The following is a 16,526-nucleotide window of genomic DNA, read 5'->3' as shown; positions in this document are numbered from 1 at the left end:
CATGCCTAAAATTCAGTCCATTATTTCCTTCTCCCAACTCCATCCTCCTCCTCCTCCTTCTGCTTTCTATTTTTCAGTATCATACTATTTGGGGGTTACTTGAGACTCTGAGATTCATAGTAGTGATCCCTTACTAAGGGATTGTCACTAAGAGTCACTCTGGGCAGTGCTTGGGGGCTACTTGCAATTCTGTTCTTGGGACTCGATCCTGGGAATTCTTCGGAACCATGCAGTGCTGGTGCTCAAACCAGGCTTGGAGCATGCAACATTAACCATTGTACTCTTGCTCCAACCCCTCTGTTCATTCTTTTGTGATCTTAATGCAACATTTTTCTCTTATTTTCTAAGTCCCATATTTTCCCAAAACTTTGTCATGGGCAGGAAGACAGTTCAAGTGACTGAGCACAAGCTTTGCTTATATGAGAGGGATCTGAGCTCAATCCCTCCCATGCATTGCCTAAGTGACCCCCTGATTTAGAGCTCTACTAGGTGTGGTAACAAAACAAAACCTTTTCATGATCCCTTTCATTATTTTCCCCTCAAATATTTATAAGAAAGTTTTGACCCAAAGTTCCTTCATTACTTTTTAAAATTTAAGTCATCTTCATCATTTCATAGATTGTTATAATTGCCTCCTATTTTGACTTTACCCTTGCAGCATTTTATTCTAAACATAAAAGAGGGTTTGATAAACCTACTCATTTTAAAGAGACATTTCTTTTGTTTAAAGTCTCTCTTTTTCATTGTTTTAAAGGCCACAATAAATCAAAATTCCCATCTTCCTTTCAGCCAGGCTCTTTAAATTCAGTTAATTTTAACCTATTCCTGTCTGGTGCACACATTTGGAGAATAACAAATTGTTAACAATTATCTCCAATTACACCATGCTGTTTCATGCTAGGAATGAAGCCTCTTCTTTTTGACTTGATATCTTCCTTACCCCTTTATCCTTCTGGAACATTCCAAACGGCTAGATACAATTCAAAGTACCACTCCACCCCCCACCAAAAAAACTTTCCTTTCCAACTCTAAAATTCTATTAAAATGTGAATTCTTTCAGGACAGGGCTATTTTCTATTTTGTTAGCACTTGTTTAATATCAATAATTATTTCTGTAAATAAATAACTATTTTCTTAGACTGGAACCCTCTAAACTTAAAAAGCATCTGTCTCCTTATTTTTACTGATTTATTCCCCCACCAATAAAGCAAAATGTCTGATACCTTTCACAGGTTTCCTTTCTTTGTATGTGAACTAATATTTAGGGAAAATGATCAAATTACTCTAAGTCTTTAATCTCAAGGTGAGACATACATATTGTACTATAATTATGCTTTATTTGAAAATATTCTGATACAAAGATGATTTATTAACAATCTATTTCAAACTTAAGAGAAAAAATTACTTGTCATCCTATTTATAATGAACCTTAAGATTTGATATTTCTTCTGCTTTTGAAAAAGAAAATGAAAAATAATTTACAAAAAATGGATTTATTAGAACAGTAGATTTTTTAAAAAGTATGAGCCAGTTTATTTATAGCCTATATTCTTGATAACGCTAGCATTTTCTCCTCTTTCAAATATATGTACATACTCACTTAGCCTTCTTAAAATAAATTGCTTTTCTGGTGCTGGAGTGATAGCACAGCGCGTAGGGCGTTTTCCTTGCACACAGCCGACCTGGGTTCGATTCCCAGCATCCCATATGGTCCCCTGAGCACTGACAGGGGTAATTCCTTAGTGCAGAGCCAGGAGTGACCCCTGTGCATCGCCAGGTGTGACCCAAAAAAGCAAAAATAAATAAATGACTAAATAAATAAATAAATTGCATTTCTGAGACACATGAAAAATAGTCATTTCTTTCTTCTCCTCTAAGACTCAGCTGAATAACCAAGTGTGCAAATCACCAAGAATGAGTTTTGCAAGGCTCCAGATCAGTGAGATGATATCCTAGTAGAACCAGAGCAAACAGAAGTTATAAGTTAAACTCATAACCAAGGGTCCCAGGGATGATCCAGGGAGGAGAAATTTGACTGTCCTAATTTCAATAGACTGAATATTGGTGAATGACTTTCTTTTTTTCTTTTCTTTTTTCTTTTTTATTTTTTTTTTTTGCTTTATGGGTCACACCCAACAATGCACAGGGGTTACTCCTGGCTCATGCACTCAGGAATTAACTCCTGGCGGTGCTCAAGGACCATATGGGATGCTGGGATTCGAACCCGGGTCAGCCGCGTGCAAGGCAAATGCCCTGCCCACTGTGCTATTGCTCTAGCCCCATGACATGATTTTCTATCTGAAAACAATGACTGTCTTACACATGTATATGTTTATAAATCACACACACACATGCTTTTATTTAGGGTCACTAAATTTTCTGTGTAACTATATACAAAGAGCTCTGTTGGAGAAAGCAGATGGAAAATATGGGTCACAAATCCTTCTTTTCTTCCTAGTAACCATTTTTAAAGAACTTGTTCCTGATTTAACTTTTGTACTGGAGCGATAGCACATTGGTTAGGGCATTTACCTTGCATGGGTCGATCTGGGTTTGATTCCTTCATCTCTCTCCAGGAGCCCAGCAAGCTACTGAGAGTATCCCTCCAGCATAGCAGAGCCTGGCAAGCTACCTGTGGCGTATTTGGTATGCCAAAAACAGTAAAGTCTCACAAAAGAGACATTACTGGTGCCAGCTCGAGCAAATCGATAAACAACGGGACTACAGTGCTACAGTGCAGTGCTAGTTTTAAGTTTTAAAGGAAGCATTTATGGACATTATAACAAATTCTTAACCATACCCTAATTTATTTGCTGCAAAAACAAAACAAAAGATCCAAGGCCTTGGGCTGGAGCTATAGCACAGTGGGTAGGGCGTTTGCCTTGCACGCGGCTGACCCAGGTTCGAATCCCGGCATCCCATATGGTCCCCTGAGCACCGCTAGTAGTAATTCCTGAGTGAAGAGCCAGGAATGCATCGCCGGGTATGACCCAAAAAGAAAAAAAAAATCCAAGGCCTTGCCTTGTCTACCATATAAGGCCATTAAGGGGGAAAAAAAAGAGCAAAGAGATACTGCAATCAAGGTGCTTTGAAAGCTATAACTCACTACTCAAAATATTATTACTACACTCATCACTGTCATAATTTGTTTTCACAACAATCTTGTGAGTACAGTAACTCTTACAAAGGAGGAAACTAAGGAAAAGTAAGATTAAGTACCTTCCTTGAAGGTGTTTAGCTATTTGATGATCAAGTTGATAGGAATTTCAACATACTACCAGACCATATAAATGTATGCACATTAAAAGCCAAAAAGGAAAAGAATTCTAGAATTGCATATGAACACTAACTTTTGTGTCTTTCACAGAAAATTGTTTAAACTTTTAATAAGATATAGTAAATATCTTACATACATCCAAGTCAAAATATCAGGTTAAAATTAAAACCAGTTTCTCCAGTAAGTCAATCAAAACCAGAACAAGACAAAGGGTATGTAGCAGTGTTTACCCAACCAAATGAGACTGATTTTCTTAGACCTTCAAAATACGTTAAAGTTACTAGTTTGAAAGTATGAGTCATTATATACTATAGATGGAAGTATAGCTTAGGACAATTTTCTTTATAGAGTAATTTGTTGAGATATATATGTACATATATATATGTATATATATATTACAATTAAAGGAACAGAGCAAGTTAGCGACTATCCAGCTGAGAATTTAGACTTCAAATATGAATTGTTAACACAAGAAGTGTAGCAATTCTTGTAATAATAAGAAACTAAACTCAATTGAGTTGATTCTAAAGAATTTCTTAAATAAATTATATATTGGTTAATAGAAAACTACTTAGCCACTTTAAAAAGTGAGATTAAGGGGTTGAATCGATAGCACAGCTGGTAGGGCTTTTGCCTTGCACGTGGCCAATCCAGGTTAGATTCCCAGCAACCCATAAGGTCCCTTGAGAACCCCTGGGAATAATTCCTGAGTGCAAAGCCAGGAGTAACCCCTGTGCATCGCCGGGTGTGACCCAAAAAGCCAAAAAAAAAAAAAAGTGAGGTTAAATTTATGAGTCTAATGAAAGATGGCCATTCATATCTAGTGATGAAAACCAGTTACAAAATATATAATTTTTCATTTATAACATACATATAAAGATTGGAATGAAAACGTCTGATGTTCTACTTTCCCCTAAAGAATGCATGGCTCAGGGACCAGGGTTAATACCTGCATGCATTAGGCCCTAAATTCAATTCCTAGAACCACACAGCTCTTAGACTATTACCAAGTCCCCTGCATTGCGGGACTTAAAAGGCCTCCACTGCCTAAGCACTTCTTGAGAGGTCCAAAAATAAATAAATAAAACTCATGACAAAGTAGAATTTCACTCTCTATGTTCCATTATTGCTAGAATTTTTATTACAACAAGCATAAACCATTTCAGATTGTACATTTAAATAAAAATAGCGTTAATTCACCAGTTCACTCTCTGATTTAGGGCTATACCAATGAACAGATGCCTTATGTTTATTGTTATGAACAGATGCCAGAGTCATAGTACAAAGGGTAGGGCATTTGCCTTGCACACAACGGACCCTGATTTGATCCCAAGCACCACATATGTCCCGTAAGCTTGCCAGGAGTGATCCCTGAGTGCAGAGCCAAGACTAAGCCCCAAACACTGCCAGGTATGGCCCTGAACCAAAAAAACAAACAAAAAGAGATAAAGAAATAAATTGATGCCTTATAATATTAAAGATAAAAAGATAAAGAATATTCTAAACAAGAATAAGAAGTGCCAAGAACAACTAGCTCTTCCAAAGACAAAATAGAGATAATAAAATGTTGCAATATTCACACTCACACAAATGTAAATGAAGTTTAATTTTTAATTCCAATGAACCTACTTCTGTGTAAACATTCAGTGAAATAATCCCAGGAAACCTAATGTTATTTGAGGGGAAGATATAGTGTATTTAAAACTTATGCCTCAAATCGGCACCATTTCAACTATTTGAACAATATGTAAAAATGCAAAAAAGAAAAAGAGAAAATGAAATGAATATTATTACCAGAAATTCAGGTTTGGTTTTGTTTGGTTATTTGTTTTGACTTTTGTGCCATACTTGGCATGCTCAGGAAATACTCTTGCTCTGCACTCAGGTAATTTCCAAAATGCTCAGGTACCTGGAGGAGTTCCAGGAATCAAATCCAGGTCAGCAATATGCAAACAGCTTCCTAACTGCTGTACTATTTCTCTCTAGTCTCAGATACTCAGGTTTTAAAAGATACCTCCTTAAATAAGTTTCCCAGAGTAAAATTATTTGTACACACACACACACACACACACACACACACACACACACACACACACACCTTTGATCTTGACAATTGTTAGGAATCAAGTTTAGAACACACGTTTTGATGGATGTTTGATTATTTCATGACTGACACTCAAACATGAAAACTTTGAAACTGTAGCTCACAGTGATTCAGCAACAAAAAAAATTTAAAAACAAAACACAAAACAAACAAAAAAAACACACGTTTTCACAACTATTACAAAATGCACAGGGAAAAATAAACAAAATATCTAAACTCAACTCACTTAAAGTATCAGGCATTCTGTAAGTTTTCACAGCAAAAGAAAGCTAGAAGCAAGTCATATCTCCCATATAAATAAAATTAATGTAATATATTTGTAAGAGAATAATAGGACATCATATTTAAATGTAATCCTATAAAATAGAAATGGTAAAAACTGTAAAGGTCACAGGGACTCTTGTTAAAACTCCACATAAAAGTGAATTAAAACCAGAAGAATGCATAGAGAAAGGGAAAATGTATTTGTTCAGGTTGTGAAAATATGGGTTAATTTTATGTCATTTTAAATGTTATTTTAACAGTTTACATTTAACTAGCCTAATGGAGTATGTTGAAGTGCACAGATGATAAGAGCAAAATTGTTATCATCAACTAGCAACTTTACTGACACTAATTTAGGTAGACTAAGGTATATTATTAAATGTGAACTGACTGCATTAATAAGCACAATTGTTTTCTAATAAAGGACAGTTTCAATTGTTTAGAGACAGAAAAGAAATGGATACATTATAAAATGCCTGATAACTACATATATTTTAAATGTAAATCACTAACATATTGCACAATGTCTGTTTAATTCACTTTTACACAGGATTGTAGGTGTGTGTGAGACATTAGGCTAATCATTGGTTTCAGGCCTTTAATGTAACTAACTCAGCCTCCACCCTAATAAAACAACTATATTAGGCTCAATTTTTCCTCTGAGATTTGAAAATAGTCTATAATTAGAATCTGAAATTCTAAAGAAAAGCTAAAAATACATAAAGCATATATTCGTGATGCAGAAAACACACTGAGTTAGATGAGACCTGGGACAATTCTCAACTATCAAGATTCTCATGCAGCTGGCACTTGAAGAACAAGTTGAAGATGCTTCTGCCACCTGGTGGTCAATAATGTTTTTACATTTATAACTAGAATTAAGACCCTGAAACACTTTCAGAGTTATTTCATAATGGGCTGGAGCGATAGCACAGTGGGTAGGGCGTTTGCCTTGCACGCAGCTGACCCGGGTTCAATTCCTCCGCCCCTCTCGGAGAGCCCGGCAAGCTACCGAGAGTATCCCACCCCCACAGCAGAGCCTGGCAAGCTCCCCATGGCGTATTCGATATGCCAAAAACAATAACAAGTCTCACAATGGAGACCTTACTAGTGCCCGCTTGTGCCAAAAACAGTAATAACAAGTCTCACAATGGAGACCTTACTGGTGCCTGCTCGAGCAAATGGATGAGCAAAGGGAAGACAGTAATAGTGACAGATACTAATACTGATGTTTCTACTTAGCCTGTTTCTACTCAGCCCAATAATGATTAAGGAAACTAAAATTTATTTTAGGATGAACAAAGCTAATAAAATATTTTATTAATTTACTGAACATCAGTTAGAAACAGTAAAGACATATAGTTTAAAAGCAAATAATTTTTAAAATACAATGCTTCTTAGAAAAGTACCTAAAGCTTTCTATTTTGGCAAACAGTAACCCATTGTTTTCAAGTTTTGTATATTTTTATCCAATAATAGAAATTTTTTTCTTCCCAAATCTAATTAGGAACATGTGGATAAACTTTTTATTGAAAAATGTTAAACTTTACTATTATTTATTCATTCAATATGTCCCAATGTTTACAAAACCCTCCATGGTGAAAAAAATGAGAAATTATTTTAATTATTTCAAAACATAAAAAATATTTTAAAATATGCTTCATAATTTGTGCCACAAATCAAAAACACTGACTGTTATAATAACAATTGTTATCCCTAGATTAAGTCTTTTTTTGGGGGGGTCACACTCAGCGGTGCACAGGGGTTACTCCTGGCTCTGCACTCAGAAATTATTCCTGGCAGTGCTCAGGGGACTATATAGGATGCTGGGAATTGAACCTGAATCGGCTGCATGCAAGGCAAACACCATACCCGCTGTGCTATCACTCCAACCTTCAACTCCAAGTCTTGTATTAACTCTATCAACTCCAAGTCTTGTATTAACTTAGCACTAAACTCAAATGCTTCTTTGCTAATGTTAACATATTAATAAGTGAAAATATAAACTTCTCATTTTTAACATTTTTTACATCACAATAATTTTATTTTCTGGAGCAAAGTGCCACACCCTGATCAAATATGAAGCTGCATGGCATCAAAAAGTTATGTGAATTCTGATCTCTGAAGACAAATAATACCTGATTTTCACCTGAGAGGAGTTAGTGAGAACCAGCTTACTTAACATCAGCTCAAAATCTTGCTAGAGGTTCTCTGGCTTTGGTTACCAGGGATGAATATACTCTCAGCTTCTGTAAGCACCTATTCTTCACCATCAAAATAATCCTCTTGCTTTAGTTTTCTCTGTCTCTGATTCTCTCCTCCCTTTCTCTATTTATATCTCCCTCCCTCCCTCCCTCCCTCTCTTCCTTCCTTCCTTCCTTCCTTCCTTCCTTCCTTCCTTCCTTCCTTCCTTCCTTCCTTCCTTCCTTCCTTCCTTCCTTCCTTCCTTCCTTCCTTCCTTCCTTCCTCCCTCTCCTTTTTTTAATGATAAAGTGGAGTACTGCTATTTGTTCAGCCACTGATTGCTTTTTTTTTAAATTGTATCACCATGAGATAGAGTTACACAGCTTTTACGTTTGAGAGTCAGCCATACAAGGATGGAAAACCCATCCCTCCACCACTGCATATTTTCCACCACCTACATCCCAGTCCTCACCCTGCCTTTCTGGCAGACAATTTCCCCAATATGCTCTGTCTAATTTTGGGCATTGTTTTGCTCGAAATTTCCCACCACTATTCAAGCCAGGGGCAGGCACTTGATAATTTATTTTCCATTGCTCATTTTGAGCATCATGAGAGCTTGCACAGTCATGGTTATAAATGTGAATTTCTAGATTGTAAATGGTTGGGTTCCAAAAACATCTCTGTATGGCAGAAATCCATTTTGGGATTCAATTGGGAGTCTCTGGGTCAGGGCTGTTGGTGTGCAAAGATGGCACACGGAGGCAAATTGTGGGCGTGACAGCCAGTCTACTGGGCAGGCAGGGACCCAGGTTTCCCCTCCATGTGTCCTGGAGATTTAGTCCTGGAACCCGAATACGGGGGTAGGGGCTGGGGCTTGTTTGTGGAAGCTCTTTGTCCCCGAGATTCCATCTGGAGTAGGCAGGGAGAGTGCACCTGCTCTGTGCCTGGGATGATCCAGTGAAATTGGCCTGGTATGGGGGCTGGAGAGATCTCTGACGCTGTGGTGTCTTTCAGGACTTGCTGCTGTGTCTCTGGGCCAGGCTTGCTGGTGCACTAAGATGGCACCCGGAGGCAAATTGGGGCATGACAGCCAGTCTGCCAGGTGGGCGGGGATCTGGGAGGTACAGCCCGGATCCTCTGCTGCCATGCCTGGAGATTTAGTCCTAGAACCTGCATACCTGGGTCTTGCTTGTGGAAGCTCTTGATCACCGGGATTCCATCTGGAGTAGGTGGGGAGAGCACACGTGCTCCATCTGGGGTGCCCCGAAGAAATTGGCTCAGTATGGGGCTCATGTGGTGGTGTCTTCCGGGACTTGCTTCTGTGTCTCTGGGTCAGAACTGTTGGTGTGCTAAGATCCACATTACAAAATTTTCAGCAGATTAGATATTGATTTAGTCCATCCTGAGACAGTAAAGTCAGTGTGGGGGTGTGGTGGCGATTTTGGATTGTGGAAGCAAGTGGCTGCCCAGGGCTCTGCTTGAGTAGGCACAGGCCAACCCACTCCCGTCCAATTTACCCCAATCTGTTCAGTCATGCACGGGTCTGAGCTTTTCTGTGGCTTTTGATCTCTTTTGAGATTTATTTAGGGGTCTCTGAAGCAAGGATGGCAGTAGAGCTTACAGGGTGGCACTGGAATTGGTTCTGGGGGTGACTGCCAGTGCTTCCATGTGTATTGGGAAGTGGGAGGAGTTAGCCCACCCCAACTCTGAGAAAGCCTGGAGATTTCAGTCACAAAACCCGCATGAAGAATTTTCAGCAAATTATATCTTGGTGACGTACATCCTGAAATAGTGGAGTCAGGCCAGGGATATGGCAGAGATTTTGGATTGTGGAAGCAAGCAGCTGCTGGGGGCTCTGTTTGGGTGGGCCACGGCCAACCCAGCCCCCTATTTCACCCCAGTCTGTTCAGCCATGTGTGGGTCCAAGATTAACTGTGGCTATACTGAGGAAAGGCCTTTCTATACTCATTTTGCGAGAGTTTTCATCACAAACGGGTGCTGGATCTTGTCAAATGCTTTCTCTGCATCTATTGATATTATTATATGATTTTTATCTTTTCTTTTCCTCCTTTGTCCACCCAAGGCATCGGTCGTCCTGGGTAGGGATGTGGCCGGAATCCCCTGAATGCAGGCAGTGAGAGAGAGCCACTGGGATCTCCCTAGCTGCTTTGTGATTACTCAGCTGGCATTCCTGGGTGGGCACGAACTATCAACTACAGGTAAGAAAAGCATTCAGTGGACCCCCAGTCTAGAGCATGAGTGGGAGAACTGGATATTTTAGGGTGCTGGGACTTAGAATTCTAGCAACAAGTCCCTACTAAGATGGGACAGATTCTGGGCCTTCCAGGATCTTCATAGTTTCTTGAGCCAGATTGAATGGGCCAAGTCATTTATTGATTTGATTCAGTATCTCTCCCGCAGAACAGGGGACCCAGAAGACTACATTTCGAGACCAACTCTAGTCCTGCTTTAAAGGAGTTTATGATATAAACCCATGGTTCCCAGATGAAGGAAATCTAGATAGCAACATTTGGAAAGAAGTTAAGAAAAGTATCTACACCGCATCTAAGGAAGGGACTAAAATCCCCATGGAATACTGGGTTACACGGGGGATTGTTAATTCTATTCTCCTGATTTGGAAAAGTACAGTTGAGGAGGAGGAGAATATTAAAAATAAGATGCTCTCAGCTCCTTCCGTACCTAAGTCTTAAAAGAAACACAATGTGTTTCCAGTAAAAAAGTGCTCGCAAAGTAAAAATATTTCTGATGCTGGTGAATTAATGCCCCCTATGGAGAGAACCTCATCTCTTCCATATAACTCTGCCTCCAGTGCATCAGATGAAAGTGATGCAGATTATGAGTCTGCCGCCACTTCCTCAGATTCTGAGTCATAGTTGGAAAGAATGTAAGACTGAAAAACAGCAACAAAAATGAGGAGAGAAGCTGCTCAAAGATCTGTCTGCAGGATCTACTAAATGGCTTCTGTGGTCTCATTTTGATCAGGGTCTCACTTGAGTAGAGTAAAAAGCAGATTTTTCAGAACTGTGGTGTAAATATGCAAAGACGAAATGATGGCCATTGAGAGCATGATTCTTTTTTAAAGTTCAGTATTCAGTATTGTCATTTTCTTCTGTCAGCTTTATATGTCTCCAAAGAAATAAATGAAAGTATAAGTAAAGGATGTAATCTCCAAGGAATTGTTTTGTACATTGCTAAGATTGAACCCGCGGTCTCATACGTATGAGCCATGAGTGCTACTACTGAGCTCTGTCCCAAGCATCTGATGTTTTTTGAGTCTGGCTTCTCTAGAGCTGATATTTTGTATAGTAGAGTAAGTGTGGGAGCTTGGTGGTTTGGAGGCACTTTTCACTTAAAAAAATTCATCTTTATAGAGATGAGGTATGTGTATATGTCTAAATGACAGAGTCAATCATAATAAAATTATGAGACCCACACTACAGCAATTAAATTAAAAAATATCTCTGTTAAGCAGGCAGACTGGGGGATAGAAAGGAATCTGAGGACTTTGACACAGGGAAGTCAATTCTGGGGGTGTGACAGGAGTTTAAACAATGTAGGACTGAAACCCAGCTAAGAATATATAAATCACAGTGCCTTGTTGTCTGATAAAATTTTTTAATGAAAATTTTAGAAGTTTTATCTCATTTGTCTGTTTAAACTTCTCCTAACAACTGACAACACAATTATTTGATTATAAGACATAAGAGGCAAATTCAGGATAGATAAGAGTAAGCTCTTTGACAGTAGAGGGGTTAAGTCTTTACCTTGAATGCAGTTGGCCTTGGTTAACTTGATCCCAACTGCCACATATGGCTTTCAGCATTACCAGGGATTATTTCTGAGCACAGATCCAGGAGTAGCCCTGGAGCACTTCTGGGTGCTCATCCCCTAAAATATTAAACCCCATGTTTAATATTAACCCTCTGTTCTACTCAATAATCTATTGTCTTGAATGTTTTAGAAGTGAGATGTACAACATCGCTGTGCTGTTGGTCTTGCCTTTAAACACTGCTCACATCTTGTGGGGCAAATGCCCACTTATTCTAGATTTTCTAGAAGACACATGAGCTGGGAACAATCCTGTCTTTTCTGCCCAGACTGTCCCTCAGACAGCACAGCTTTCCAGAGGAGAAAAGAGAGGAGCCTCCTCTCTTCTTGCCTGTCTCTGAACATTCAGTATCACCAACTCCTGGGCAATGTGCTCAGCTACCAGTTATAGAATGGATGAAATATTGAATAAAATAATAAAATATTTGATAGCATAATAGAAAAAAGAGTAGGCTTTTTTTTTTAAGAGTAGGCTCTTTTCTAAGAATATTATTGGGAAAAGATCAGGTCACATCTGTCATGCACTTACCTGTGTATGAATGTTTACATTCACTCATCCCTTTAGCCAATACATATTTAAAAGCCTATGAATATACAAATCACTATGTCACTATATTATATCCTAGCCATTGTGATGCTCAGAACAAGTAGGGTTTTCTTTTTTTTTTTTTTTTTTTTTTTGCTTTTTGGGTCACACCTAGCGATGCTCAGGGGTTACTCTTGGCTTTGCACTCAGGAATTACTCCTGGCGGTGCTTGGGGGAACCACATGGGATGCCGGGGATAAAACCCGGGTCAGCTGCGTGCAAGGCAAATGCCCTACCCGCTGTGCTATCGCTCCGGCCACAAGTGGGGTTTTCTTGGTTAAGCCGATTTAGTTCTTGATGGCAAAGGCAGATCATATATACATACATACACAGAATGACCATTTCCAAGAAGAAAACAGATAATGAAACAGAGGACTCCAGGCAGCACAGAGGTAAGGGTTTCAGTGTATAGTTACTAGACTTCATCACCTGCAGTATGACTAAGACCACTACTGTCTACTACTGTCCCCACATCACCTGTCATTCTTCTTTGAAGCCGGACATTTCCAGATGTGGAATCATCAGTCAGTTGGGGGGTTACAGCCCTTCAACATTTCTGCAACCCCTGCCTCAATCCAGCACCGAGCACAATACGCTTTGATAACAACAACAGCAACAAACCACTTACACTTTCCATGTAGCCTATATAATAATTTTATTAAAAATCATAAAACCTTTAGAAAAAATAGGGAAGGTGCAGAGAGATAGTATAGCAGTTAGGGTATTTGCACACAGCTGATCTGGATTTTATTCCTAGCATCCCATATGGTCGTCTGAGCACCGCAGGGAGTAATTCCTGAGAGCTGAGCTAGAAATAACCCTAAGCATCCTTGGACATGGCTCCAAAACAAACAAACAAACAAAAAATGTTCCTACTTATAACATTACATCCTACAAAGTAACTAAATGAACTACAGTAAGAGGAAATATAAACCATACTGATTAAAGCAAGCCTTGAAGAAACAAAACTGAATAAATGCACATTAGATGAATCACTGGATTGAAAAACATATATAATAAAGGATAAAGTGAAACTACTAATTAGTAAATAATATCTGTGTGGTGAAGAGATTTCTGCGTATTCACCACTATAACCTGAGAGGCTACCTACAATAGCGCACAGGGGGCACTCAGTTATTTTATTTTAGTTTTTGTTTTGTTTTGGAGCTGCGCCTCATTGTGCCCAGGTTTATTCCTGGTTCTGTGCTCAAGGATCACTCCTGAGAGGATACAGGGGGACCATACAGGGAATGGGAATTGAACTTGGGCTGGCTGTGTGAAAGGCAAGCACCCTCAATATACTTTTCCTCCAGCTTTCAACTAATTGTTTTTCAGTGAACTGTCTTGATTTTTTTTTTAAGTAAACAGATTTTATTTAGAGGCTTTTTGAGGGAAGGAGGAAGGGATAAGTGGAAGAGAGAATAGTAAGAGTAACACGCTCAAGAGAGAATGTGGGCTTCTCCGAGGGTGGAGAGAGCCCTTACATACATCCTAGCACTAGACACGAATGCATGAAAGTACACATCTCAAGATGGGAGATGTGGTCGACACATGTGCTCGGCCACATAGGAGCAAGTGACACATGGGCTCAGGCAGCATATGCGCAAACTGTCTTGATTTTTGTAAGTAGAAAAAGAATGTAAAATAAGTGAATGCAATTAGCAGTTTTTTCTATTAGGTGTCGATTCAAGTTCTGTTTCAATGTGTTCCAATTATTCTAGAACTAAAGAAAATATCTCCCATGCAGCTGTAATTATTTTTTATCAGGCCACTGCCAAACAATGATATTTTAATCCCAGCAGGAATAGAGATAGAATGCAAATTGTTCCTTCTCCCATGACATAAGCCCTTATTATCTTACCCTGAAGTTCTGCAGTACTAAGAAGCTTGAGATAGAAAACCATGTGTAAACGCTTGACATTTGGTTCTCTCCAGGGAAATGAGCTTACTTAGCTAGTTTAATATTCCTTGGGGTGGACCATTTAAGCTGGTTGTTTCTCAGAGATACTTTTCTCTAGCTTTACTGATGATTCTTCTCATTGTTGCAAAAAATAATTAAAAGACATTTCAATAAGGAGGGAAATTTTAGGTAATATATTCCTATAACTATCCAATATTATCCTATGGTAACATAATTTTTCAGGCAGGAATTCTTTCAGTTCATGATGATATGTCACAATCAAAGTATTTCAGCTTAATATAGCTCAAATGGATTTAGGGTTCCATTTTTATTTTTGAATTCCTGCATTCATCTTCTAATTTATTTAACAAATATTTATTAAGTATCTGGTAAGAATTTTTCAGTTGTATCCTGAGGATCTAGTGGTGAATAAGACAGGAAAGCTCTCAACAGAGATTTTCACAAATCAAAATGTCACTGTGTTTTGGGAGTGGTTAAACAAAGAACTTAGAAGAAAGGAAAGAAACTATAACATCTTTTGAATTCTTATGTGCCAGTGACATTTGGAGGATTATCACTAAATATCCTTTCTTACTAGTGCTTTTATAAACCCTACTTTATTTTTCTTACCTACTAATTCCCTCTTGACATTGTTTACCTTTCTATCTCCACCTCTAAGAGGTGACCTTCCTTTAGTAGGTTTATTCACAGATGTTGCATGAGTGAAGTTGACAGATAGGAATTCTAGTTTTATAAATGAGACCAAGACTTCAGTTATTTGCTCATGGTTTTACAATGTTATTCCCCCTTTTCTTCCTTTTGCTGTTGTTGCAGTGATGGGTGAAAGGATTATCTGATTGCAATGCTTGCTCAAAGTTGTACAGTTTACTTTGTTTTTTTGGGGGGTGGGTCACACCCGGCAATGCACAGGGGTTACTCCTGGCTCATGCACTCAGGAATTACTCCTGGCGGTGCTTGGGAGACCATATGGGATGCTGGGAATCGAACCCGGGTTGGCTGCATGTAAGGCAAATGCCCTACCCGCTGTGCTCCAGCCCCAAAGTTGTACAGTTTAGTTGTGCTCACACACAACTTGATTGCTGTGTGTCAGAGATGTGCTTTATTGTGACACTCAGGATCCCCAACAGCAGTGCCCCAGAAGTAGTTTTGTCTGTCGGGCAAAGCAGGCCCTCAAACACTGAACTGTCCTCACCCAATTCTGAACCCTTGCTATTTTTTGTGGAGAGAAGGGATTAGGCCACACCCTGAGGTGCTCTGGTAATACTCCAGGTTCTATGCTCAGGATCTGTGCCTAAATTGATAGCCCTATGCCAGGCAAACACCTTAACCCATATAACTTTCCTTCAGGCCCCCATCCTGTAACTTGTAAGTTACAAATCAGAGGTTTAAGTCTTTTGTTTGTTTGTTTGTTTGCTTGCTTTTTGGGTCACACGCAGCGATGCCCAGGGATTACTCCTGGCTTTGCACTCAGGAACCACTCCCGGCGGTGCTTGGGGGACCATATGGGATACCAGGGATCGAACCCAGGTGGGCCGTGTGCAAGGCTGTGCTATCGCTTGGGCTCCAGAGGTTTAAGTCTTAATGACAAAATTCACGCTCTTTCCACATTAACTCCTATAAATAGATACTACTTTATGGAGGCATTAATTGGATCTCTTTAACACTGAGCAAATGAAGAAATGCTCTAAAGTTATAAAGAAGATAGTGCCTTCCAGAGCATCAAATAAAGAACTGGAAACCCAACTGGAAATGCAATGTAATGTTTGCATGAGGAGCCTGAGACAGGAAAAGTGGGAACTGGGGCTGAAGCTAGGTCCTAAAGAGCATCATCACCTGGCAGGGGCCTGTGGTCCCTGCTATATGCATTAGGCAGAGTAAGAATACTACTTCAAAGTAGACCTCTACCCTGCAAACCTTTTCTCTGACTGATTCCCGCTTCTCATTTAGATCCCAGAGAAAGGTAGTTTCTCTTTGAACCCTTAGTGCTTCCTTGTAGAGGAAAGAGAGTGGAAGGTAGAAGAAAGGGTTATTTTGAAAGGTGACTTTGTGGTCAAAGAAATGAAGAGGAGGAAGGAAAACAAAACTGTGCTAAGGAGTTTGTTTTCTCTTGCAAGGAGAACAAGTTTGGAAGAGAAGGGCGCTAACTTCAAAGAAATCTCCTCTTGGGAAAATAAGAAAACAGTCGAAAGTCCCTCACCATCACTTGGCAAACCTTTGCATTTCTCTGGCCTCGGTTTATAATATTGGGCACCAAACAGTGGCCCCCTGGGGTGAAAGCCGGATGAAAAGGAACATTTTCTACTCGTCACAGAGATCTGCGTGGGAAACGAGCGGCAGGAGC

The sequence above is a fragment of the Sorex araneus genome, chromosome 4, assembly GCF_027595985.1.
Source record: "Sorex araneus isolate mSorAra2 chromosome 4, mSorAra2.pri, whole genome shotgun sequence".
Lineage (NCBI taxonomy): Eukaryota > Metazoa > Chordata > Mammalia > Eulipotyphla > Soricidae > Sorex > Sorex araneus.
The sequence above is the reverse complement of the archived record's forward strand: the minus strand, read 5'-3'. Positions refer to the sequence as shown.